Source organism: Heloderma suspectum, chromosome 2 (genome assembly GCF_057233095.1).
Source record: "Heloderma suspectum isolate Gila_16-S chromosome 2, 16-S_ref, whole genome shotgun sequence".
NCBI classification, from domain to species: Eukaryota; Metazoa; Chordata; class Lepidosauria; order Squamata; family Helodermatidae; genus Heloderma; species Heloderma suspectum.
Genome location: NC_139459.1, coordinates 110,436,131 through 110,463,640, shown reverse-complemented (window position 1 = coordinate 110,463,640; position 27,510 = coordinate 110,436,131).

Here is a 27,510-nt window from a genome sequence, read left to right as displayed (position 1 = left end):
TTAAGAAATTCTATGCACTGCGGAAAGCATTTTTCTCTAAAGTGCCATGTTCCATGTGTTATGTAACTGCTAAAGCAACAATAGCACTTTATTCTCCATCAGAAATATCGAATTGCTTTGGAGATTATATTTATACACCAAAGCATCAGGTAAGCATCCTTCTTGTTGGGGAATCCAACAATTAAGCATGTAGTGAATAGGAATGGGTGAACATCCATCTGTTTATCTCAAATCCCTCAGAGATTTGTGAGCATTCTTTGGGAGCATTCTCATGAAACCTGCAGGGGTGGGGGTGAGGGTGGGTCTTTGCAAGTGCTCTCAACAAATGTTCACCAATTCCCCTCACATAAGTGAGGCATTGTGTCCCTGTTGATTTTAATATAGAGAGATGGAAGGAGTGATCCTATGCCCCCTTGATAGGGTATAGGCTAGCTCAGTTTCCTGGATCAGAAGCTGGAGCTGGGGCTCCGACTTCGGAGCCAGGAAACAAGAGTCCCTGCCTCTGCCCAATTCTCTCATAGCTCAGAGAGAACCACACCGACTATCTCTCCGCGGATGGAAAACAGTACTGTAAGGCTCCCCAACCTTTTTAGACCCATGTGCACATTTGGGAATTTGAGAAACTCCTGTGGGCACCACCACAAAATGGCTCCCATGGAGGATGTGGCTAGACACATAAGGGCTGCCATAGGGGCCTGGCTAGTCAAAAGAGGTGGAGGGAGAGAAATGGCAAGGATAGAAGCTGGGAGGGAGGGTGAAATAGCAACGCAAAAGGGTAGAGGGGAGAGTAGGAGCTAGGCTAGAGGCTGGAGTAGAGAGCAACAGTGAGATAAAGAAGTGAGTGGGAGAGAAAGAGCAAGGCTAGGGGCTAGGCAGGGAGAGAAAGGGGGAAAGGTCTGTGTGGACCAAAGAAGACTGGCTGGGGCAAGGAAGCAACTCTCTCCTTTTCATAACTGCTGATCAGCTGCAGGTTCAGGGATAGGAAGGAGAACCTGGTGCCCTGATGCGTTTTTGATGATGAAGTTTTTTAAAAAAATAAATATAATGTTTTGAAGGCGGCAGGGATTGGAGAGCTCTGTGGGTGCTGTTTGAGATCCCCATGGGTGCTGTAGTGCCACTGGCACCCTGTTGGGGACCCCTGCAGTACTATATACTGTAACAGAAACATTGGAGGCAAAACATGTAATAATCTCAATGACTAATAATGTAATTGACATTAGTCCAAAGCACATTTATTTCAGATTAGGACAACTGATATAAACTCTGGAATATATGAGTTGTAGTTTGAGGGACCCATTGTCTAAACCACAGCTGGGGAACATGTGGCCCTCCAGATTTTGTCGGACTGTGACTCCCATCAGCCCTAAGCAGCATAGCTAATGGTGAGGGATAATGGGAACTGGGAAATGGAAGCAGTGACAGATTTTACTTTCTTGGGCTCCAAGATCACCGCAGACGGTGACTGTAGCCATGAAATTAAAAGACGCTTGCTGCTTGGGAGGAAAGCTATGGCAAACCTAGACAGCATAGTAAGAAGCAGAGACATCACCTTGCCGACAAAGATTCGTATAATCAAAGCTATGGTTTCCCCAGTAGTAATGTATGGCTGTGAGAGCTGGACTATAAGGAAGGCTGAGCGCCGAAGAATTGATGCTTTCGAACTGTGGTGCTGGAGAAGACTGTTACGAGTCCCCTGGACTTCAAGGAGGTCAAATCAGTCAATCCTAAAGGAAATCAACCCTGAGTGCTCATTGGAAGGACAGATAATGAAGCTGAAGCTCAAATATTTTGGCCACCTAATGCGAAGAGAAAACTCCCTGGAAAAGACCCTGATGCTGGGAAAGACTGAAGGCAAAAGGAGAAGGGGACGGCAAAGGATGAGATGGCTAGATAGTATCACCGATGCAATGAATATGAACTTGAGCACACTCTGGGAGAGAGCGCAGGACAGGAAGGCCTGGCGTGGTATGGTCCATGGGGTCACGAAGAGTCGGACACGACTGAACGACTGAACAACAACAACAACAATGGGAACTGCAGACCAATAACAATTGGAGGCCCACGAGTCCCCCATCCCTGATCTAAACCGGTGGTTTTCAAGCATTGTTTTCATTCTGATACTCAGCTCATGTGGGATGACTGATCTGGCCAGTATCCTGGGTGAACTGAGCGTGCACCCAAGAATATACCCCCAAATCTTCTGTGTGGTGTAGGTATCCAATAGCAGATGTCCAGATGTTCCTCAGCAGAGAAGTTGATGGGCAAAGTAAACAAATTTCAAATGTTGATCGTGAGTAGATCCACATCTGGTCTTCAATCTGGTCAGAGATTTGTGTGACTAAAATACTCTGCAGTGGTGTTCAGTGCAGAAATAGAATGTGATCTATGGCAGTGTCATGTGCTGAACCACTGTGACTATCTGAGAATGAGGAAAACAATGGCATGGGCTTGGACCCAAAGATGTGCTGGAGGAACTACTTCCTTGCGAGGACTGCTGCCACTTCGGCTCCAAGCTATATTTTGTTTTGTTTTTTTAATAGAAAGGACGTCATAAAACAGGAGAACAACTGGTTGAGCTGCAGGGGGGTATGTGTGTATGAATAAACAAAGTACATTTAAAATATACACATCAGACTGATGTAGTCCCATTAGCTCAAAGACTGCCCACCATGGTAAATAAGCAACTGTTGCACAAGTATTTTGTTTACTCATGGATTCTCTTTAAACAGCATTACTGAATCATTGGAGGATCAACTGATGCACAATGTATTCATAAGCATATTTTTCTAGGGCCTTGACGCTAGGCAAATGGTCCCTGCAGTCACAGTGTAGTCGTTTGTGTTCTAGCGTTCAGGGACATTAATTCATGTAAGTAATGTCAAAGAGAGCAGCATCCATTCCTAGAAAGGTGGTGAGCATTATGGGCTGTAAACAGTGCCTCTTGACAACCTGCTACTGAAATCAGACTCCTGTAAGCCACAATAATTAACTAAAGGGTGGTGGGTTGAAGAGACATTTGAGTAAACGTGGTATGGTTCAAATGAAAGCTACTGGGAGTCCAAGCCTGATTTGCAAATTAGGACTAAGGAGTTTACGGTGCTTACACCCTAGGCACTATATACAACCCATACATGTATACCTGGAAGTGAGTGCCGTTGAGTTCAATGAAGCTTACCCTAAGGGAAATGTGTATAGGTGTTCATCCTTAATGTTTTTGCTTGGGCTTCCAGCATTTAAAAGGTAATGCTTTTTGTATACTACTATATTAGACCAGCTTTACCCAACCTGTTGCCCTCCAGATGTGTTGGACTACTTAGGGATTATGGGAGTTTTAGTCCAAGACATCTGGAGGCCACCAACCGGGGAAAGCTGCATTGGACTCAATCCTTTGCATGTTCAGACAGAGAAAAGTCCTACAAGTCCCAGCATTCCCTAACCAGCCTGAGTGGCTGGGGAATACTGGGAGTTGTAAGACTTTTTTCTGTCAAAACGTGCATAGGATTGTGCCCTTAGACTGTAAACACTTCTGAGATTCTAATATTAGTATGTGCTGGTTCTACTCATTCAATACGCTCCATGTTTAGTATACTTTCAAGAATCTACACATATACAACTCTCTTTTTAATTGTACACTGATATGTTCTATTTTTAAAGAACAGTACACAAGTTCAAAAAACGAATCAAAGACGTATTCAGAAAGGAGTAATTCTATATAACTGTTTGGGTTTAGCTACTTGTACAGGCAGTTAAATTATCTGGATATGAAATTACTTTAGCCAACTGATTCATAGGGTCAAACTAGGTGTGCCATCTTTATCCCTTGGATGGCTGATTACTTTTTAATAAATAGCTGATGTAGGGTGTGTGTGTGTGTGTGGGGGGGGGAGTCAGAGATGGAATGGGGCCACGGTACTTTGAGCACTATTTGTAGTAGAAAGTGGGCTGAGAAGAGCTGTAGCTCGGTGATAAGCACCTGTTTTTCAATGCAGCAGGTCATAGGTCCAATCCTCGACATCTCCAGATAGGGCTATTTTGGGATAGGGTTCAGCACCTTGGAGAGCTCCTTCAGAATTCTGACTGGTTCTGACTGAAACCTAGAGCAGATTCACAGCCCCACTTACATAGGAGCCGCCAGCCTCCACTGTGAGTAGGGACTGGAACCTGGGTCTCCCCCTTTCTAGTCTGACACTCTTAAGTCAGCCTTCCTCAACCTGGTGCCTTGCAGATGCTTTGGATTTCAACTCCATCGGCCCCAGCCAGCATAGCCAATAGTCAGGAATTCTGGGAGTTGCAGTCCAAAATATCTGGAGGGCACCAGGTCGGGGAAGACTCCTCTAACTACTATCTTCCATGATGTTGTCTAATCTCCTTTTAAGTCTAAGGATGGACAGACCTGTCAGTTTTGCTTTCTCCCACGTTCACTTTTCTTTTAAAAATACATTTCAAGTTGATTCCATCCCATTTATAAAGGAATTTTCACGTTTCAACGAGTTCTTATGAAAAATGAACTGAAGGAAATTCTCACTCATCTGCTCTGGCCAAATTCAACAGAGACAGCTTTTCCCAACATGGAGAGGAGCATGTTATATCTGCCTGCCAAGTAGCTGTTAAAGACGAGGACCCTGTCAGAAAAAAAGAGGTGGCAACCCAGATTCAGCACCACAGATATAGTTGAGTACACAGGGATCCAATCCCATGCTTTTAAGAGCTAAGGTATCAAAACCCTTGGCCTGGTTGGTCGAATCTGTCAGTTTCGGTTTCTGCCACATTTTTTTTTAAAAAATCTTAAGTGCTTTCTGTCCTGTTAATGCAGAAATTTGAAAATTTTGCTAAGTTCTTATAAAAAACAATGAACTGAATGTAATTCTCAGCCATCCCCATTTAAAGCCACCTTAGTAAAACAGTATGCTGCCTCATACCCAGTTATGGTGCAGTCCTCCGCATGTTTAGACATAACCCCCCCATGCACAACAACTCCCAGCATCCCCTACCCACCATGTCTGGCTGGGGGATGCTGGGAGTTGTAGGGCTTTTCTCTCTCTAAGCATGCATAGGATTGCATCCTATGTCCAACTAGTCCAGTGCTGTCTTCTCTGACTGGCAGCAATTTCTGAGGATGTCAGGCAGAGGTCTTTCTCACCCTTTTACTGGAGATGCCAGGAATTGAACCTGGGAACTTCTGCAGCCACAGCAGGGGTGTTGCGCCGCTTTCAGCCCATGGGCCAAATCCCATTTCTGAAAAGCTCTCGGAAGCCACGTTCCAGTGGTGGGTGGGGCTGAAGTACCAGAAATATTTTTTGTTACCGCCAGTAAAGAAGCCTTAGGAGAGGCATTTCCACCTTTTAGAAAGGGGGAAAAACCGTACAAAGGCCAGGAAACCACTGCAGAATTGACAGCCAGGGGAAAGGGGGTGGGGCTAGGAGAACACAGCATGGCTATTTGGGCAACCCTGGAAGGCCTGGTTGGGACCCCAGGTGGTGAGATTTGGCCAGCAGGCCTGAGGTGCAACACCCCAAATCCAAATCCTATGCCGTATTCTGGAGCTATGGTCCTTCCCGCTCGAAGCCAGATGCCATTACTGTGACATGCTGCTTCTTCTTCTCCATCCTGAATTCGCTATCCCTTGCAGATCTATCCCTTTTAGGAGTCCCACATTTATTTTTTGGACAAAGCTTTTTTAAAATTCTAAGATCTTTCCCAGCCCATTCACCCAACTTATGGCAGCCTTGACAACAACATGTTGTGGACTCACTATAAGAGTCCGAAAGTTTTACAATTCCTTTTAGTCGTGTGGTGGTTAGATTAGGAAGCTGAAATTCCTGCAGGTATTACATTTAAGACATTCTGTGGGGAGTCAGCCTGTGATGCTAGTCATGAGTTTATCTCATGGAGAAGGTTAAATACAGTGCAGAAACACAACAACAAAAAGAAATACCCTCCTGGCAATGAAGTGAATGAAGTTCCTTTTTTCTAAACAGCTTTGCGTCAGGCTTTTGATTCTGTTTCCCATAGCCAGGCTAAAATAAAAACAACACAACCACTTTGATCTGAGTCTGAGGATAATGAATATCATTGTATTCTGAGTTTGCTGTATTAATTCTCCCATTCTACAGAAGCACTGAATTTGGTACAAAATGCAAAATCCAGCCTCCTGATAAATTCAGGGCCAAATTGCACATTATGTTAAGCACATGGTTTGTGCTTGTGTCCTTTAAAAAAAGATGAGCGGAGGGACCCCTGCCGCCAATTTGGATTGTACTGTCGGTAACCCTTTATCCCTGAACCAAAGTCTTAACAAAAGTTATCTCTGCCAGGAGGGGAAGCTGCTATTGGCACCAATAGCAACTTCTCTGCTGGGGCAAATAACAGCTTTGTGTGTGTGTGAATGTCAATTAGGCCTGTGGATTAATCCCCATCCATGATTCCAGTGTGTTTACTCCTCTGTTCCTATTTGTGTGTTTGTTTTTCTTTTTAAGACACAAGCACAAATTATACATTTAATGTAATATGTAGTTTTGCTCTTCACTTTCATTCTTTTGAAGGCTGATTACAAAAGCAAATTATATGAGTGATGGGGAGACACTCTCAAAGCACGTTCACTCTGTTCTTATTAAGTATACCTATTCTTCTCCAGGGATGGATTCAGAGGAAACTGGTGGCATCAGTTTGGAGCAGAAACCAGCTGTGAACAGCACTGACTGGCTAGTGATCATGTCACAATCCCTCCTCCCACCCCCCAGAGTAGTTTTGCAACATTGACACTTGTTTTAAAAATAAAAGGAAACAAAAGACAATTGAGGGCATAATCCTATACATGCTTAGACAGAAAGAAGCCCTACAGCACCTAGCATGCCCCAGTTGACCATGCCATGCTGACTGGAGCATGCTAGGAGTTGCAGGACTTTTTTCTGTTTTAACATGCATCGGGTTGCACCCTTAATTAATTAAATATCCTTTAGGGGCTTAAAAAATTAAATGTGCACAGCTTGCCATCAGCATTGAAGGAGGTTCACAACTGATAATTCAGTCAGGATATGCTATTGTTGCTAAGTTATCTGTCAGTTAGATTGCAAGGGCTGCGTGAAGGGAAGTTCACAGAGGAGAAAAATGGCGATGACTTGGATGAGCATTTGAATACAAGCGAAGTTTCTAGCCCTTATGGCTGCAAATTTAGGCTTGAAAGTGTGCTGGCAATGGAATTCAATTAAGGCTGCAAGCCTATACTTGCTTACCTGGGATTAATCTCATTGAACTCATTGAGACTTATTTCTGAGTAGACATGGATAGTATTGTACTGTAAATTAACTTAAATTAATGGACAGTAGTAGTGTTCTGATCCCAAGGAACACTTCTTTATTTATTATTTAAAATGCTGCTCATCAATACAATAAATTTCAGGGTGGTTTTTAACAATAATTTATAACTAAACAATAATTTATAGCTGGAACTAGCAGCATGCCCTAAGACATCCTAAGTTCTTATCATCAGGTCTTTACAAGGAATATTGGCATTTAGACAGAAAAAGTCTGGTTGCATAACACCAAGGTTTCATAACAGAAGAATTTCATAACTCCAGATCACAGCTCATTATGCAGATAAGCATACAAATCATAGGATGTTGCAGAATTTCACATGAAAAGGATTCACTAACATGCCATTCCTTGAGACTTCATGGATCACTCTTCTAATTGCTGAAGTTAAGGAGTTTGGAAGTGTTTCATTAGAGAATAGCTTCACTTTTGGAGGAATGCTGAGTAGATGCAGTAGTAGCACACTTGAATTACATGGATTATCTAGACCCATTTCAGTTGGGCTTCAGGCCTGGTTCTGGAATAGAAACTGCCTTAGTCGCCCTGTTGGATGACCTTGGCCAAGAAAGGGATAGGTGGAATGCAACTCTGTTGATTCTCTTGCTGGCTTTCAATACCACCAACCATGGTATCCTTCTAGATAGATTGTGTGGGCTGGGAGCTGGAGGCACTGAATTGCAGTGGTTCCACTCCTTGAATGGCCAATTCCAGATGGTGGTGCTGGGGGATGATTACTCTTTGCATAGGCAGGTATGCTGTTGGGATCCACATGCTCTATTCTATTCCCCATGCTGTTCAATGTCTACATGAAACCACTGTGGGAGGTTATCCAGTGGTGTGAGCTGAGGTGTCACCAATATGTGGATGACACCCAGCTCTATCTCCCCTTTTCACAAAATCCAGATGAGGCAGTGGCTATTCTGAATCAGTGCCTGGGCTGGATGAGGGCCAATAAATGGAGACTCAATCCAGACAAGATGGAAGTACTGTTAGTGGATGTTTTGTCTGCCTGGCCAAGTGATGTTTGTGGGGGCCTTGATATTATACTTCCAGATTTTTTGTATGAAGAATTATTATTGTCACACAAGACAGCTGGGAAATAAAGGAGTCAGGCTGGGAACACGCTAGTGTAGAATGTAATAACGCTCCAGGATAGATCTTGGTCTTCATACATCATTCTGCATGTTAATGAAATGGTTGTCAAACACACGTTTCCCATAGCTTACAATTACAAACTTCACATAAACCCTTAATGACTGTTAGACTGTGACACTGATTAAGGGAATAAATAATGGCATCTTAATTTAGGGCTAGGTGATTAATAACTTCATTAACCTATCCTGTCATTAAAATTAATGAAGATGCATTGTCCTTGGCCTTTTCACACAAACATCTCTTCATTCTCTTTCATGTAGCCACTGATCCAAGTGACATTCTCCCTAAACTCAGACCTGGTCTGGCTATACTACTGGCTACCCTTTCTCACCTCTAGCCAATACCATTTTTAAGCAGGGGTGTAAAAAATTCATAAATATAAGCAGAGCTGATGCTTCCCTTCCTGCTGGAAAGCAGGAAAGGGAAGTGGATGACACCAGCTGGAGTTAGGGATGGATGAAGCAGTCTATATCCAGTCCATGTCAGTTTCACATGTATTTAGGTAGGTCCATTCCATACAGTTTCTCCATCCTCTGTGAATTGTTTGTTTTTACAAAAATGCACAAAAAACTTTATTTTCTTACAAAACTTTCCTTAATATACACATTTTTGTATGCAAATTTTGAGCTGAGAATTATATCACAAAATTCGAAGAGATGCACAGTCTGAAGGATAACAACATTCTGGTCTGTATGTTAGTCTGGGAAGTGCAGACCAGGTCAGTTGTCTTAAATATGAAATTCTCTCCAATGCCTTGCTGCAGGTGAATGGCTCCTTTACTCATTGGCACACATAAAAGGAACCTGTTAATGGGCTTGTCTTGCACTGAAAGCCCCTAAGGCAGAATTGCGATGGGGCTACTACTTAAGAGTCCTTAAGGAGGCTGTTCTGCTGCTGAAAAAAGCCCTAAGTCGCCTCAGGCCATTGGGGGAAATCATAATCCATTCTCCAACTGACTAATCTTGGAAAAGGGGGTCAAATAGATGGCATCTGACTAGCAATAGCCATTTCCTGGAAGAAGCTGATTTTCTGGATCCGTTTCAATCCAAGCAGGATGAAACTGCTTTGATGTTGCCTCTGCCTGAAAGAGGACAGGAGAAGTGCTACTATGTTGATGTCTCAGCAGCTTTGGATACTTTCAGAATATCAAATTCTTCTGGACCCCTTGAGATAGTTGTTGGGAATTTGAAGCATGGGATTGCAATTATGCTAATACTGCTTTACAAGTTGGTCATAGACATTTTTGTTAGGTGCCTGTGGACATTACCGTACAGAGTTTCTCATGGTTCTTTCGCATCATTTATGTTACTCAAAATCTACACAAGTTATCTGTGACAGATCTACAAAGATGTGGAGAAAGGTGGCATGCACCTCTATTTTTTGTTAACATCAGGTAACAAGTAATCATAATCTTGAACTGGTGCCTGGAGACAGTGATGGCCTAGATCTGAGGCCTAACAAACTGAAGCCCAGTCCAAATAAAAGAGAGATGATGGCTGGCACCCTACTTATTCTAAAGCAAGGATGGGCAACATGTGGCCCTCCAAATGGTTTGGCCTACAATTCCCATCACCCTCACCTATGTTGGTTAGGGCTGATGGGCAAAACATTTGGAGGGCCACAAGTTGCCCACCCCTAATTTAAGGAAACTAGATTTGCCTTTTCTGAATGATTCTTATTCTTCTTGAGGACCAGTTGCACAGTCTGGGTAAGTTTCTGGACCTGGTTTACCTCCAATGTGGACAGGTGGTGAGCATGGCTCAGAATGTCCCCTATCAACCTGGCCATGTCCAGAGATAATCTTCAGAGGCACTACTGAAAATGTGCTCACCATCTTAGGTGAGGTGAGGTGGGTGGCAAATGGGTAGAATGTCTTCTCAGTTGTGGTGCCCCAGTTAGGTGAGAAAGGCTCACATGGCACCTAAGGTAATGTCTTCTTCATAGGGCTGCGCTGAAAATTCTGGGGGTTTCAGGTGTTCCTGTGTGTGTGTATGTGTAGCACTTAGTTACAGTTACAGTTATTTACAAGGTGGCCTGAAGTCTTTTTGTTGTTTTTTCTTTTCCAGCTGTGAATGATGCTACACCATCACAGAGTGTTGTTCCTGGAGGCATTATTGGCCCCATTTCAAAGTTTTCACTAATTAAAAAAGAACAAATGACATTTGTTCCCCCCCCCCCCGGATGTCCTCTTCATTGAGAAGGCAATGACTGACTGATAAAGTGTGTGAGCTGAGGGGAAGACATAAGAAGAGCTGTACTGAATCAACCCAAAGGCCTCTCTATTCTCCCAGTGGCCAACCAGCCCACAAGCAGTAAAGGAGTGCAAGAGCACGCTACTGCTTGTCTACCCTAGCAACTGGTAGTGAAGGTAACATGTAGCCATCATGACTACGAGTCACTGATAGCTTTATTCTCCCTTTTATCAGTCCGTAATCTCCCACCCTTGAGCTTTGTTGGATGATGGTGGCTTCAAGTATTATGAGACAGGGTGACTTCATTCTCCACCCACAGCCCCACATTTTGGTGCAAGGTTAAGTTCTCTCTCTCTCTTTTTGGTTCCTGCCCTTTTATTTTTCCAGGTCTGATGGAATATTTTATGCTTCTTCCCCCCCCCCTCTTTTATTATTATTTGTATTACATATTTATTTTAGATGTGAACCTCCCTGAAATCCCTATTGAAGACTGGTATATAAATGCATTACACTCTGGGAGAGAGCGGAGGACAGGAAGGCCTGGCGTGCTATGGTCCATGGGGTCACGAAGAGTCGGACACGACTGAACGACTCAACAACAAATAATATAAATGCATTAAATATACATAAATACACACATACATAACAGGCTTTTAATCACTGAATGGGGGGATTTTAATTCTTGATTTAGGCAGGGAGCTGTTCCATGGACCCTCGAAAGGTTTCCCAAGGGCCATGGGCTACTGTGTACCTCCCTCTCTGTGAGTGGAGGATGAAATCTGCCTGCCAAATGGGAGGTCCTCCCTTGACCAGTGGTGGAATGCTCTGCTGCTGCAGCCGCTCTACTGAGGCTGCCTATATGGCAGAAAGGGCAAACGGGGGCTGTTGCAGGGGTCGTAAGGGCATATTGGGGGAGTCTTTGGAGATCCAAATCCCTCTCCTTCTGCAGTCACACCCCTGGGGCTGATGTTATAGGCTGACCATGTGTCCTATTTTACAGAGGATAGTCTTCTATTTCCAGGGCTGTCAGAGGACTGTCCTCTGTTTGAAGGTGTCCTCTATTGGAAGGGCCACCCAGTGCAGTCCAGATTAAAGATAAAGAATCCTAAGAAGGGAGTGCAGGGGCCTTGATGCTGCCCATCAACAGTTAACACAAGGACAGGTCACCTGGTCACAGTCTTACTCACTATGGTGAGATGTATGGTCTTCCTGTTTAAATTATAGTAATTATTACTAAATTTGATTCCGGACAAATAAATTATCATATGCACATTTTATGCAAACCCATGTCCTCTTTAGTTCTCTCTTTTGGTGATGCATTTTCTCTCTTTTGGCAATATGTAAGTGGCCACGCTACTGGTGTGGTTATTTTCCCTCCCATGAGCTAGGGATGTCAGAGAATTCCACGACGGATCTCAGTCAGGCCGAATGCCAGTGCATTCGGCCTCCCAAAATCTGTCGTGGAACAAAGCCCCCACCCTCCCAACCCATGAAAGGTACACGAAACGGAACACTTACCTGCTCCCGTCCGCGCTGCTTTGCCAATGGCGGCCGTCCTGCGGCCGCCATTCACTTCCTCCTCTTCATAGCCATGATAGGCTACGTAAATACTTACTTAGCTTATCACAGCTAATGCAGGGATGCCTTAATGCAGGGGAACCCAGCATAAGCAAATGGCGGCGGCTACCGCCATTTACGTACGCTGGGTTTTTTCCCCCCTGCTGTGATAGGCTATGTAAGTATTTACGTAGCCTATCATGGTAGGGGGGAAAAAAACCAGCGTACGCAAATGGTGGCGGCTAACGCCATTTGCGTACGCTGGGGTTTTTCCCCCTGCTGTGATAGGCTATGTAACTATTTACATAGCCTATCACGGCTCAATATAGGGACGCAAATGGCGGCGACTACGACAGCCATCACTTGCGTCCCTGCAAGGCTGCCCAGTGGCCGGATGTCTGGCTGAGGGCGGCCAGAGCCGGCCGGCGGCTCCGCGGGTTGGCTGTGGAGCGAAGCCGGCCGGGCAGGATTCTGGGGGGGAGGACCGGATCACCTCCCCCCCGTTGAGGATTCCGGCGGGAGGGACGGAGCGCCTCCCCCCCACCCCAGATTGCCTGGCGCGGAGCCAGGTAGGTGTTTCGTACATCCCTACCATGAGCATCAATGGCGAGGGAGACACAGTGGGGAAAAAAGGCTAAGAAAGAAAAAGGTCACCCTGCACCAGCCTTCAGCCCTGGCCGGCACAAGTTTGACAGGGCTTAGGAAGTGGCAGTTCCCTTGCCACAGACTGCCCTCTCCTGCCACACACACGCACACAGGGTTTCTTTGGCCATTGTTTTTTTTTTTAGTTTTATGATGTAGCCATAGCTCTTTTACAAACAAATTTTTAAAAAACTACAAAATAAGTTCAAGAATTTTTTTTTTACGCTGCAAAAGATAATCGATATCAAAATCAATACAAAATCCTCATGTATTAAATTTTAAATAATCTTCTTGCTTCGTACTTTCATGTTGTTTAATTTTGGTAAACCAATAGATGATGAAGGTATGCCAATAATCCAAAAATGACTGCAGTAGCTCTTTGGTATGCTGTCAACTCCTTTTTTGACTTAAAAGACAAGATGTGGCTTTTGGGAATAACCACTCAGTCCTAGTATGTTCAAATCAAATGTGAAATATTTATCCCACAGAGTTTTCTATTCTGGTGCGCTGTCACATCTTATATGTGTATATTCTGTTACTCACTGCACTATATCTGCAGACTCTTGATTGGATTGGATGATTTCTGTAATATGTACGCACAAGTCAGTGTTGGTCATTTAATTAGCAAAAAACAAAAATGAGCTCAGTAAGAGGAAAGAAAAATCCATATCATGTGCTTTAGGTATGGCTCTAAGGAAATAATCATTGCTTTATAAGAACAGTATGAAATAGCTCAGAGGAGAAGACCAGCTGGTACAGTACTTCAGCTGCCAGGTTTCTCACATGATTGCCACATGTACAGCAAATCTACTTCCATGTTACAATCCCCCCTTTCATGTCTTCTCAAACTGCAGATGATCCTAGAAGTACACCCTTAATGGTGGAGGCTCTATAAAAGGACAATTTAAAGTATGCATAAAAAAGGAGAGCAACTGTAGTATTGGTCTGGATTCCTTTTTCATCTGCTGGCATATGCATCACCAACTGCCATGTTAACAGAGCATTTGTAATATGATGGCAGTTTTGTACGGGACCAAAAGTTTTAAAATACCTTTTCTTCAACTTGGGAAGGCCGACTGAGGGTCAAATTACACATTACATAAATTAGGCCTGCGTCTAATTTTTATTTACTCCAAAGGAAGCATGTGGGGGCCTGATCCGGATTGAGACCATCACACACAGTGAGGACAGATTTATTCCTGCTCACCCCAGCTGCTTCACCCCAAATCCCGTCCCTTTGCAAGGTGGTTTTTTTTAAGGGCCTCCATTGGTGCCCCACCAACATCACATGCACACATAATGGTCCCAGTCCACACTGGGAGCCTTGCATGCTTACTTTGGAGTAAATAAAGAGAAGTGGGAGAGCTGCATGCTACAGAATGAACATAATGTCTAGTTTGACCCTGAGACAGAATGATAGGGGTGCTTCCAGATGAAACTTTTATCGGGTGACTGCCCTGCCTCAGTTATGGAATTTTTCAGGGCATCCAGACATCATCTTACACTTGTAACCCTCCCATGTTTTCTTACTATGTCTTTTTTCTTACTGCAGAAAATTCATTAAGGAGAAAATGGCGGAAAAGCTGCACAATGCCTTCTAACTGGTGGTGCTAGGAGCCCTCCATCTGGGAAGCACCCTGGGTGAGGAAAGTGGGATTCAAGTCTGGTGGGCAGAGGGGCTGGCAAGGGGCAAATTTCCTTCACACTGGAGGAAAGGAACAATGGATGCAGAGAGACACAGTCTGTGAAACTCCGTGGGGCCAAAGCTCAGCTCCCCCTATGGGAGAAAACAAGATGGGCAGTGGGGAAGCCAGTGGATTTTCAAGTGGGATGGATCTTTGGCCATTATACTGAAATGCGCAGCTGTGCAGTCCCGTGAGTGTGGGGGTGCAACACTTCAGTGGCTGTTTTATATTTGAGGGGCTCTGCTGTGTCTTTCTGACCCTGTTTTAGGTAAAAATTGGGTGTTTTGTGCTCCTTCATTTCTGCACCATCAGTTTGTCAGTTCCCCAGCCCAAGACTCTTGTGATGGTTCGCACTTACAAGCGTGAGTGCTACGTGCCTAGACATCACTCCGAAATGGTGCCCAGAGTAGGGATGGCAGAGAAATCGACCATGGACTCCAGTACTTTGGGGGGGGGGGTAGTCTGTGGTGGAATGGACTACCCCCCCGAAAACCCCCTGGGACGGACCCAGCCTGGCGGCGGCTGGTCCGGGTCTGTTGTCTTCGTTCCGCAGCCATCCGCTGCCGGGCTGCAGAACAAAATGGCATCCGGCATAGGGGACGCCATTTGCATCCCTGCCCTTTGCCATGATTGGCTATGTAAATATTTATGTAGCCAATCATGGCAAAGGGCAGGGACCCAAATGGTGTCCCCTATGCCGGACACCATTTGCGGCCGCAGCCCAGCAGTGGATGCAAGTCTGGCTGCGGCCGGCCCTGGTCGGCAGCTCTGCGGACTTGCCATGGAGTGGAACTGGCCGGGGAGGACTCCGGGGCAGGGACAGCTCGCCTCCCCCCACAGCATACACCCCTAAGCCAAAAGCGATGTTGGTCCTCCCCCAAGACCCTCTCCAGCCCTTGGGTACTGAGTCCAAACGCAAGCATTGGGAAGATACGAAGCTGCAAAAATGTGTGAAAGTGATTAAATATGAAAAAGCCCCTCTGTGCCACTGTAACTGTGCAGCTGTGAAGGGAAGAGGGGAGTAAAGGGGCATCACAGAATGATGCAGGCACTATGCACACCTACAACACGCCCACCGCAAAATGTGAAGTCAGTTTGGGGAAGGGACAGATGGCTCACAAGTGCAGGGAAACCTGTAGCAAACAAAAAACATCGGAGGAAAACAACTCCTTGGAACTCCGCATTGTCTGGGCGAAAACCACGGATGGCTGTGAAGTGGCGACTATGTCATCTATCATGAGGGACCTCGACTCGTAACCGCCCCGGAGTAAAAGCCAGGTGTAGATGGGCCCAGGGATGTCTGTCTTTAACCCTCTTGAGTGTCTTCTCCCCTGCCACAGTAAATAAGGAGGGGAGATGACCTCTTTCTGGAGACCAGGAGGAGGTGGTTTTATTCTTTCCTGGGGAGAAACAGCGGGAGAGGTTGGGACTAAGCTTGTCTGGCTGCTGCAGCACTTCATTTTGCCAACAGGCTAGGAGGAGGAGGAGAAGGAGGGGCCACCACAACCTCCAGCTTAAAAAGAAAAAGAAAAAAAGGGAGGCCTGGCTGGCAGGGCCCCTGGGAAAGCAGATTGTCCAGGGCCCCCTCAATTCTAGCGGTGCCTTTGGGTCCTAGGAATGGAAGAAAGGAAGGAAGGAACTTTCTTGGAGGAAGAGTTTCTGTACATGCACAGAGGCATTCAGCTGGAAGCATCAGAATTTATTTTAATAACCCAGTTATTTCATGTACATAAAGATTAATAGCTAGCAGCAGTGAGAACAAATTTCCAGGCATGATTGCGCTGGCACTAGTTAATACACTGTGTGTGTGTGTGTGTGTGTGTGCATGATACATGTTGACATAATGATATAGGAATGGAAAGATTCATATTCAGCAACATCCTTCAAAAAATATTTTTGAAACAACAACAAACCTCATGACAAAGAAATGAATTTTTGGCTTTTACAATTTCTTCAGGGATGCTTTAAACTAGATTCCTGCACTAAGCAAGGGGTTGGACTCCATGGTCTAAATGGCCCCTTCCAGCTCTATGATTTTAGGAACTGTGCTTCTGAGGTAGCAGAGTGTGGTTGCGCCTGTGGAAGGGAAAACCGAGCATGTCCACAACCTGCCTAAGTCTTTCAGCTTTGTACTATGATTGAAGGGGTCAGGGTGGGGGAAGCAAAACTCCACAGGCCCCGCAGAAATTAAGCCCTCCTCATGAGAGAATTCAAAGGGGCTCAGAAAATCCTTTGAGTAGCAGGGAAGCGAAACAGAGAAAGGCCCATTTTGCACATAAGGAGAAGCCACATGGGTGAATTTCCCCACAGGGCTTCTTGTTGCCACAGCAGCTGCCATTTTGAATACTTGAGGTGCAGCGGGGGCACATCGTAGCTTGTCGTTACATGCAAATCTGGCGAGGGTGGGTTGTTCGGGTGGTTGACAAGCCACCCGCAAACCTAAAACAGCCGATGAGTTCTGGGTGTCTTGTCAACCTCCCCAGTAAGCCACCCTCGCTGGGTTCACACTTGATGAGAAGCTGCGGGCAGCAGCTGTGGCTTTTGGATTGGCAACCTGGTGCCCATGGGTGCAACAACCCACTGTGGCTAATAAACCACAGAGGGCTGTGGTGATTGTGCAAACCTGGTCGAAGAGGGAGGGTGGCTGAGTGGCCAGGAGTGGTGGCTGCTCCTAAGGGAGTTTCAGTTTTCCATTCTTGAGTTCCACACAGTAAAGAAACAGAGCTAGAGCCAGAGCAGCTCCTTCTCAGCTGCTGGTGGGATTATGTCATTTAAAAGTACAGCATGAGAGGCACCTTGCAGCCGCTTCTAATGTGCTAATCTCCTTTAACCCAAAGAAGCTGCTCAGAAAGAATCAGAAATAGTGTCTGGACAAAAGGACAAGGCTTCACCAGCTTCCAATCAGACGTTTGCATAGAAGTTCACATATTCTTGCTGTGCTTCCTGCTTTTGCTCCCTCCTTTGCCACTCTCAAGCGGTGGTGCACTCTGCCTCTTCATCTCCTACCTGGCCAATTAGAAGGAGTGGGGAAGGGCAGAATGCACAGCAGCAGGCCCAGCAGCAAGGGGGTGGCAAGGCTGGGCAGTTGCTGCTCACTGCCACTGCCACCCATCCTCTGGTGAGCCATGTCCACAGGAAAAGGTGGCCAGCATTGCTCTTCAAAGAGCTGGCCAGATCCAAATGCTGTCCTCCAGAGCAGCTGCCCATTGTGTTTAGCCAGAGCTAATGGAGGACAGGTGGCTGCCGGATGAGAGGTGTCCAGGGAGATCGCCTGTGGCACAGGAAATCTCCTGGGACCCCTCTGCAGTCTCCACAAGGCCTGCCTCTGAGGAAGGACCCTATGATAATGGGGGGGGGGAAGGTGGTAGTGGGAGATGGGGGCTGGCAGCAGTGGTGAAAAGAAGGAGTGGGGGCCTTTAGCAGCAACATGCCCAAGGGCACCCAAAGTCTGGTGCCGGCCCTGAACAGCAGACAGGAAGAGCAAATGGATGAGGGAAGAGGAAGGTCCCAGGCCTCCTCCACCTCACAGCTGCAGCAACTGAGGAGAAACGGCAAAGGCGGTGGCCACTGCAACCTGTCTGGGCTAATGGCTGTGCTTCAGAACAGCATGGAAGCCTAGCTGTGGGGCATAGGGCAGACAGAAAAGGAACTGGCCTCTTTCCCAGTTGTGGAGAATGGAGCCATGGCAACAGAGTCTGCTGGAAACCAGATGGGAGGACAGGTACTTGCAGCCATCACACTGTAATCCTAGAAGAGAGAGAGAGAGAGGCCACCTTCACACCTAGGTGTGAAGATAGCCAGAGAGCCAGTTTCCTTTAGTAATGCAGCAGCAAACAGGCATCCATTTCTTTTGGGTAACGGGTAGGTGGCAGCAGCGGATGGAGTGGGGGTGAGAGTGGCCAGCAGGGGCTCCCCCACAAAATATTCATTACCTGGCTCAACTTGCCTCATGACAGGGCTGGCCCTGTATTACATGAGTGACAAATGTCCTCTCGATGCTGTTCCCTGTCCCTTGTTTACTCATTCACTCCAATATGTTTTGGAACCTATAAATCCTGTCAGCAGCATTGACTTCCACTGTTCTTGGAATCATACTATACCTTATGTTATCTGGATAGTATGTAAATAAGCCTTTATATATATACACACACACACACACACACACACACACACCCAATTCAGATCAGGGTCAGCACTAAGAGGGGAGAATTAAAACTTCTTCTCCCACCTGTTTGCTGCCCCCAGTCCAGCCCAGCCCACCCCACGGGGATTAAAAAAGAAAGGAAAAGTCTCCATTGGAGTCAGTGGAGGCTTTTTTCTTTTTTAAATTCCCACAAGGGGAATGGGTAGAATTTCAAGAAGCAAATGGGTGGGAAGGGAAGGCCCAACCTGAATTGGCTGCATACAGTTACCCTACAGCAGGTGTGGGGAACTTCCATGGTCCTCCCAGGACTCTACCAGGGGCCATACCCCTGCTCCCTGCCAGCACTCCACTGCCTCCCTTTAAAAACGGAAAACTGCAACTTGCTGCTGAATTCAGCGGTGCAGTGGTAGCCAAAATAGCTCCTTTTGGCTGCTGCACTGCCAAATTTCAGCAGCATGCCGTGAGTTTTTCTTTTAAAAGGAAACCTTTTTCTCTTGCTGCTATGCCACTGCATGTTGGTGGCTTGGGGGGGCAGGCAGTGAGGGGCCACATGTCACACACCCCTCCTCTACAGTAGAAAAAAGAAGAAGGCTCAGCTACCTTCTACACAATGTAGTTTGATCCTTAGTGACTGAGACTGGGCATGTCACATAGGGTGGCACACCTTTCTCTGTTTATCAAACTACACATCCTAGCTTTTTGTCAGATCACACAGTCTTTCTCACTGAGCTTTTCTACATGAGGCATTTATTGCACACTCATGATTCCTAACTCATGGTTGTTTACAGGTTCTTTAGAAGACAACGTAATCATCCTGTTTTGCTTCTGTTTTTTTAGAATGGGGAAAATGGGGTATTATTTCTGAAAACACTGTTTGTACTTGTGTTTTTCCACTATAACTTCCACTATAGCACAGCTCCACCTAGAGGTTATGTAATGGAAAAGCAGGAAAAGAAAAGCTGTTTGTTTAGACCTCGGATCTCAATTCTGCATTGAAACTGAAAGCAGATACAGCTATTAACAGCCTCGTGTAGAAAAGCTCTCTCTCTGTCTCTCTCTCTGTCTCTCCACCTAATATAGATGAACAGATAGAGGAAGATACGTTTGTACAAACGTCCTCAGGATGACTTACGATTCAGTCTAAATATTTTCCTCATGGTAATGGATTTCCAGCTCAAGTTGATATCCCTGGACCACAGGCCCAAGTAAAGTGTATCTGTTCTCCCCACATTCATGCTTGAGCCTTGGGTAGGGATGGCTGTTGAGCAGCCATTTAGTTGTCTTGGTGGGAAAACAAATTAAGATGTTCAGCCAGCAATGTTCTGACTTAACATAAACATCAGTCCCTTGCTGTTACATGCAATATCTTCACACCTCTCATTTCAGATGGTATTCATCTGTCTCTAGAGTTTTATTTTTAAGCACTGAGTGAAAATATATTTTGTTATGTTTCCTAACAATAGAGCCTTTGGGATGTGTTTCTTTCTAAATTAAGCAGTCAGGCAATTTCCTAAGAAGGGTATATGAAGCTACGCTCCTTAGGTCTTTATGAGTTTACAAGGGCTTTGTGAATGAGGTTCTCAAATGATACATTGTCTTGAATATATTGATGGGAAGAATGTAGGGAGGTAAATTTTCTCTAGGATAAGAACTTCCTAATTGCTCTGATTTACTAAAAGAGGTCACAATCCTGCTTATTCCTCATTGGTAAAGATCAAAACCCTAGTATCACATACCATAACCAAGTATTTGCATGTTATAACCATGTTATACTACTGGTGGCATATCACTGGTGTTAACTAGAATTATGATTATGTACACAATGAAGCCATATAGTCTTTGGTAGGTAGCTCTTAGTACAAGCCATTGTTATGACAACTGTAGTGGGGGCAGAGAATGTTCCTGAGCGAAGGTGCTAGAAGAAATCTCCCCCCACGCCCCACAGACAGCAAAATGCCACTAGCCTTATACTACTTGAAATAGAAATCAGGAAAACGAAAAGAAAATCTACCCTACCCTATCCTAAACATGACCGAGGTCTGAGACATGAGCAGAACAAGACAGGATCCAGGAAGTGAAACTTACTGGGAACATTTGGCAATAAGGACATTGAAATTGTTATGCATGCTGCCCCAGAAACATGGCTCTTTATGACTAGTAACAGTGAGCTTATAACTTTCAGCTTATCTCCAGTAACATTCCAGATAAATTGCCATACTGGAGTCACTGTGGTTAAACATTAGGGCAGCCACTTACGCATTGTCCCAAAAGAGGAAACACATCTCCCAAAAAGAGGGCACCAATTTGTTTTATATTTGCATATGCTAATTTATGTGTATGAATACAAATTTACAGATAATAACTATAATTTAAATAGAAACATAATACATCTCACTATAGTGAGGAAGACTTTCTAGGTGGCCTGTGTGCCTACTCAGTCTGCTGTCCAGGTGCTTGATGGGCCTCTGCTCTCCCTTCTGGTGGTTCTTCAACTTTACACCAGACATTGGTCTTGACAGCCCATCAAATAGACGACAACCACTAAGCATCATAGAATCATATAATAGTAGGGTTGGAAGGGGCCTATAAAACCATTGCGTCCAGCTGTAAGAGTTGACAGCTCTTCAAATAGGGGACTGTCCTCTGTAATGTAGGACACTTTGCCATCCCTATTAAACAGTCACCCTATGGTCAATCATCTGACCATTTTATTGTGCAACTAGTTAATGAGTCACCATGCCACTGCCTAAACCATATTGAGAAGTTTCATGGTTGCCTGCTGATCTGTAACTAGGAATCAAGGTAAGGCAATTGGTTGTAGATTCAGATTCACTGAAAACACAGTTATTCACAACTTGCCATGCTAAAAGTGTTGTGTGAATTGGGTTTCATGATAACAAAACTGGTCAAATCCGGCTTTTCCACAGACACACTGTGGCCATTATCCTAGCATCAGAAGGAGCACTAAGTGAAATATTAACTAATAAAAAAAAATCACATAGATCTCCAAAATTATTTTTCCCCATTTTTTTATTTTTACAGTGCTGACAATAGTATATAAAAATATACAACAAATAATAATACCAAATATTATCGACAATTTAAACAATATAGAATATAATCAAATTTATCAACAAAACCGGCAAAGCTCACAAAGTTCCCAATAACACAAAAGGCTGTACACTTTCTTGATTCTTGTTGCACCGACCAGCGCATTACAAATAACAGATCTCAAAAATTCAATTCAAGTCAGGTTTCAACACTGGCCTCCATGGCATATGTACAAGGAAAATGGCAGATTTTATCCAGGTCAGTAAACAGAACACGAGTTTGATCACCATGCATGACTTGATTTGACAATGACATGCTCAGTGCCTTTTTCGTGCATCTGATTCTCTGAGCCAGACTAGGATTTGAAGGGGAAAAAATGGGTTTTCTGCTGCTTACTGCAAGCTGGTCATTACTAGCTTTTGGCACCTTCCTCATTTAGTAAGACATAACTAATGGGGCATTCATTAGAAACCCATGATTAGTCTAATGATTTCTAACCAGACTAAAGGCTAGAATTCTCACAAGACTTTAAGGTAATTATGTACCTCCCACTTTTGCCATGAAAATTTTAGCCTGACACATTTTCTTCAATTAACTATCATGCTACTTACTTACCACTTTGGCCTTTAAAAAAAATGAATGAGCACAGGGAGAAACTAATGATCTGTATGAATAGCAAGCAAATCAAACTCCTTATGGACCAAATTGTGGCATGGTAAGTGTTGGCTGAATTTGGAGCTGGGTACGCTCAAATACACTCCACTCAGAAGTATTAGTCTCTCCTTGAGGAAGTTGGGTTCTGGTGTTGATACTAAACACTTAAACATAGGCTTAGACATAGATGTTTTGGGTCAATCTCTAAGCCTGATGTATGAGAAGGTTTCCATAAAATCCATGTTATTTCGAAATACTGGGTTGTCAGACAAGGTGTTGGATCCAAATTTATGCTGGATCAATTTTGCTGACAGAAGTTGACTTCTCCATCCCCTGCTTCACAAGGCAGCCACTCCAGCCTCTGAAAATTCCACACAGAGAATCAGAAGACTCTGCTGAATGGGGTGAGCTGTTGTGTATTGGGGAGGGGAGAATTCCCAAAGACTGGGGAGAAGGATGAATGGAGCCTTTCCTCTTGTGGAAAGCAGATCATGGATTCACAGCATCTCTACACCAGCCTAAAATTCTGCATTTAAAATGGAACTTTCTGCTTCCATTTTAAATGCAGGTTCACGACGGACTCCCTTTACATGCGCTTCCTTCCCCCCCTTTCCCCCTCCCTTTCCTCCTTATCTAAGTCTTCCATATGTTTCATTATACAGCTGCTAGATGGCGCTGTGGTCTAGATCCTCTTATTGTAGCTTGCTTTTCCTTTTTCACAAGGGAACTCAAGCAGAACGCAAGAGCTCATTATCTCTGAACTTTAAAAAAAATGGAATAAAGGTCATTTAGTGTGGGAGACGCCCTGGAGGTTGACAACTTCATCTAAAGGACATGCAAACGTCTGTGAGTGAGCAATCTCAGTAGCAGAACAAAAGCTCCATGTGAAGAAGCCCTCAGTCTAAGGCTTTCATTGCACCATTGCACAGCCTCCTTCATGAAATTTTACTGGGGGTCCCGATGTTGTCATCTTCTACTCGTAACCCTTCTGTATTTTCCCACTACTTCTTCTGCCTTTTTTTTCTTATTGTGGAAAATCCATTTAGGAAAAACAAGCTAACAAAGAATCGCTTTACCAATGCCTCCTTCCTGGTAGCACTAGTAGCCCTCTATGTGGAAGCACCACTGGTTATGATTCTTCAGATGGGATTTCTTAAAAAGCACATCTTAAAAGGCACTCATTTCTTTATTATTATGTCACAAGTTCTCTGGCTGAGCTCTGGCAATGGAAATGGAGTTTTGAGATGAAGCCCAGAGTGTAGACAGTGGCTTGCAGCACAGCCTACAATTCAGCCTTCAGTTTAGACAACCAATTTACCATGATAGAATATACTTATACAGAAATTATACCCACCCCCAACAAATTAGTATTTAAAATTTATTTATTTATTTATTTATTTATGCATGCATGCATGCATGCTAGCATTCTATCAAATACCTCAATGGTCAATTGATTAAAAAAAGCCCCAGTTATATCATGCTAAACATTTCATTTATTTATTTCATTTCTATACCACCCAATAGCCGAAGCTCTCTGGGCAGTTCACAAAAATTAAAACCAAAGAGCACACAATAAAACAATATAAAATATATAAAACATTAAAACCACAGTATAAAAATTCAACCAGAATAAAACCTAGCAGCAGTGCAGGGATTTAAAATACAGATTTAAAACAGCAAAGCTAAAAGTCTAGAAAGCTAAAATGCTAAAATGCTTGGGAAAATAAAAAGGTCTTCACCTGGTGCCAGAAGGAACACAATGTAGGTGCCAGGCAAACCTCACTAGGGAGCTCATTCCACAGCTGGGGTGCCACAGCAGAAAAGGCCCTCCTCTTGGTAGCCACCCACCTCACTTCCTTTGGCAGGGGCTTTTATGGCTTAAAATGGATGTACCATTCATAACTATGCCGAATAATCTAATACAAATTCCCAGTCATCCAGTAAAACTGAAGCATTTCACCAGGAGAGGTCTCCATAAGCTCACAGTTAGATAATATTTTTTTGTAGGACTGTTGTGCACCTGCAATATGCTGCTGCCCATTAAGGAAATACAGTTCAAGGCAGTGTTGCACAGACTGCCCGTTGTGTAGATTGATTTACATAGCGGTAGCTGGAATGTTATATATTTTGCCTTGGTTAAAAAGGGGCATGCTCATTATTTGATACCTGAAACTGAGTTTCTAAATGGGCTTTAAACAATACCCTCAGTTGGACAATATTTTCCCCATCAGCTTGTTCTTCCCCTGGCAGTTTAGTAAAAGCCTACTCATTAAGTTCTGTCTTGTTTTCCCATTGCAGCAGTATTAAGGGATGCATCTGCCTGCTCATATCACTGTCTGAAGAATTCAAAACACATCATTGGCTGATGAAAAAAAAATCCTCCAAACTCATTAGGAGCAAAAGCCCCACAAATGGCAAGGATCTGGCTTAATAATATCAACTGAATATTTCTAAACAAATCAGTGAGACACACACACACACACACACACACTGTCTCCACATACTACCAATATGTTCCACTGCAATTTGTTAAGTGCCCTCTGGCTATTACCTATTAATATCCAGCTAGTAGCTTAGCTTGGACAGTCTGTCCCTACCAATAACATTCACATCCATCCATTACCGTGTTCCCAGGGTAACCAATCACATTTCCCCACATGCCACCTGAATTTTTTGTGACATTCTAGTTCCTAAGGAGAGCTTTAAACACCATGCTATTTAGGGCACAATCTAGTGGGAAGCCATCCGGCAAACCGCTGCATTTCCCATCCATTTTAATGGGGCTTGAGCAGGAGAGTTGATTGGGCCCTCAGACATTTATTATTCCTGTTGCCATAAGCTCCTCACATCTGTGCCAATCCACTCATCCATCTGCTTTTGATCTGGCTCTCTGGATTATGAACTTGGGTTATAAATTAAATGGCCCATCTGAATTTAAATGATGCCCACATAACATAGAAGGTTTGTGGGGGTTCCCCTGCCCCTAAACAAGCTAATAACACTCTCAACATAATGCTCATGAACACTGATGTTTACTTGGTGTTTACTCTGCATGCTGATTATTCAGAGAGATGCTAAGTACACTTGCTATGATGGGTCACTTGGGAGACAAAGATAACATTAAGCGCATGCTACATTATTGGATCAATCAAGTTCATTTGTGGGAGTTGTGTGATGTGAAAAGTCCTGTAGTTAGTTACTATTTCTCATCTGCAGTACTATTAAATTAATCAAATAATCCTGATGTATTTAATCCCATATATCAACAAGTTTTATTGTTTTTTAGCAGATGTTTTTGTCTCTGTCTTACATAGTTGGGAATAATGGGGGAGCACCTTAATGGGATGGGGTTTTTTTTGGGGGGGGGATCAGGAACTCTCACTTGCATGTCTTGAGGGAGACAACCAATGTGGTGAAATGGTTAAGGGTGTTGGTGGTAATTCAGGGTAAGATGGGTCCAAATCCCTGCTTAGTCACAAAATATGTTGGGTGACCCCTTGGGTCAGTCATCAGCAGTCAGCCTAACCTACCTCATAGGGTTGTTGTGTTATTTCCTCACAACAACCCTATGAAGTAAGCCAGGCTGTATTAATGAATTAACTAGGCAGCACGGCTTTCACAGTGTGTTCTAAAAAGTGAGAGCAATCAACTTTCAAAAGCCTTGTCATCGATCATTATTGACCAATTCTAAACATGGCTGGAAAATCCTGAAATCAGTCCCAGCAACTATTTTCAATTTCATTTATGCATTTGCCTTGGTATTCATCTATAAAATAAACACACTTTCCCTGCATACACAAAGAATGAATAGACACTGCACAGCAGCAGGTCATGGACTTTATGGACAACATATTCTTTAGTAGCTAATGGCCCATTGGTTTGATGGGCAGGGAAGATCTTGGAGGTAGGGCCCTCTTTCCCATTTCCTTTGCTCAAGCCCCTTTCTTCTTCCCAGTTCTCTTCTCTCCAGCCTTCTTGCCTCAGCCCTCACACTCTGTGTTCACTTCAGCCCTTGTTCCTATCAGAAACAAGGAGAAATGAGAGAGGCATTTCAATTTTTTAGAATGGGGAAAAAACTGCACAAAAGCCAGGAAACCACCACATGATGGATGTTTGGGGGAAAGGGAGTGGGGCTGGAGGAAGGGGGTATGACCTTCTGGGTCAGATTAGGATCCTAGGAGGGCCAGATTTGGCCCCTAGGCCTGAGGTTCTGCACCCCTGCTCTAGAGTAAATGTACATGGCCCCAATTCAGATTAGGAACACTGCGCATTGAGACAGGAGGATTATTTATTTTTATTTTATTTACGATTATTTTTAGCCTGCCTTTAAGGGTAAACTCCCCCATTTGTTTCCCAGAATTATCTCCACTGCAGGAGTTCGAAAAAGAAAAAAAGCCCACATAGCTGGGAATTTTGGGAAGCAAATGGCTGGCAGGGACAGGGGGAGGGTTAATCCTCTCCTTCTGGTGTCAAATCAAGGCTGTGAGCACTTAGCCTAAAGCAGGGCTGCAACAATGGCAGCCCCCAGGCCTCCAGCATCTGCCACCACTGAAGAAAAAGGGGAAAGGCGGGGGGGAGAGAAAGCCTGCTTTAGAAACAGGCTGTATGGTTCTTGCTATAAAAGCCTCGTTCCTTGAGTGTCCCTGGAACATCCTAGGATGCAGTGGTTGAAGGTTCCTGCCAGCTTCTTAGCTCAGTGTGATGGAGCACATGCTTGGCATGCAGAGGGACCCAGGTTCAATCCCCAGCTTCTCCAGGTAGGGCTAGGAAAGAATCCTGCCTGAAAGGAGAGCCACTGCCAGTCGGTGTCGACAATACTGGGCCAATGGTCTGACTCAGTATAAGGCAGCTTCCTATGTTCCTATGTACTCTGGCAATGAGGCTTCTATGGGTGGAACCACAGAGTGCATTCCCAGAGCAGTTTTCCTCCTTTTTTGGATGATTGGGTTGGAGTGGTAGGGAAGGGGAGGGGGCTTCACCACCTTAATGCTGTGACATTTATTTATTTATTAAATTTATTAATCGCCCATCTGACTGGTCACCCAGCCACTCTGGGCGATGTACAACCCACCATAAACAATTTAAAACAATAAAATTTTACCATAATTTTTTTTTAAAAA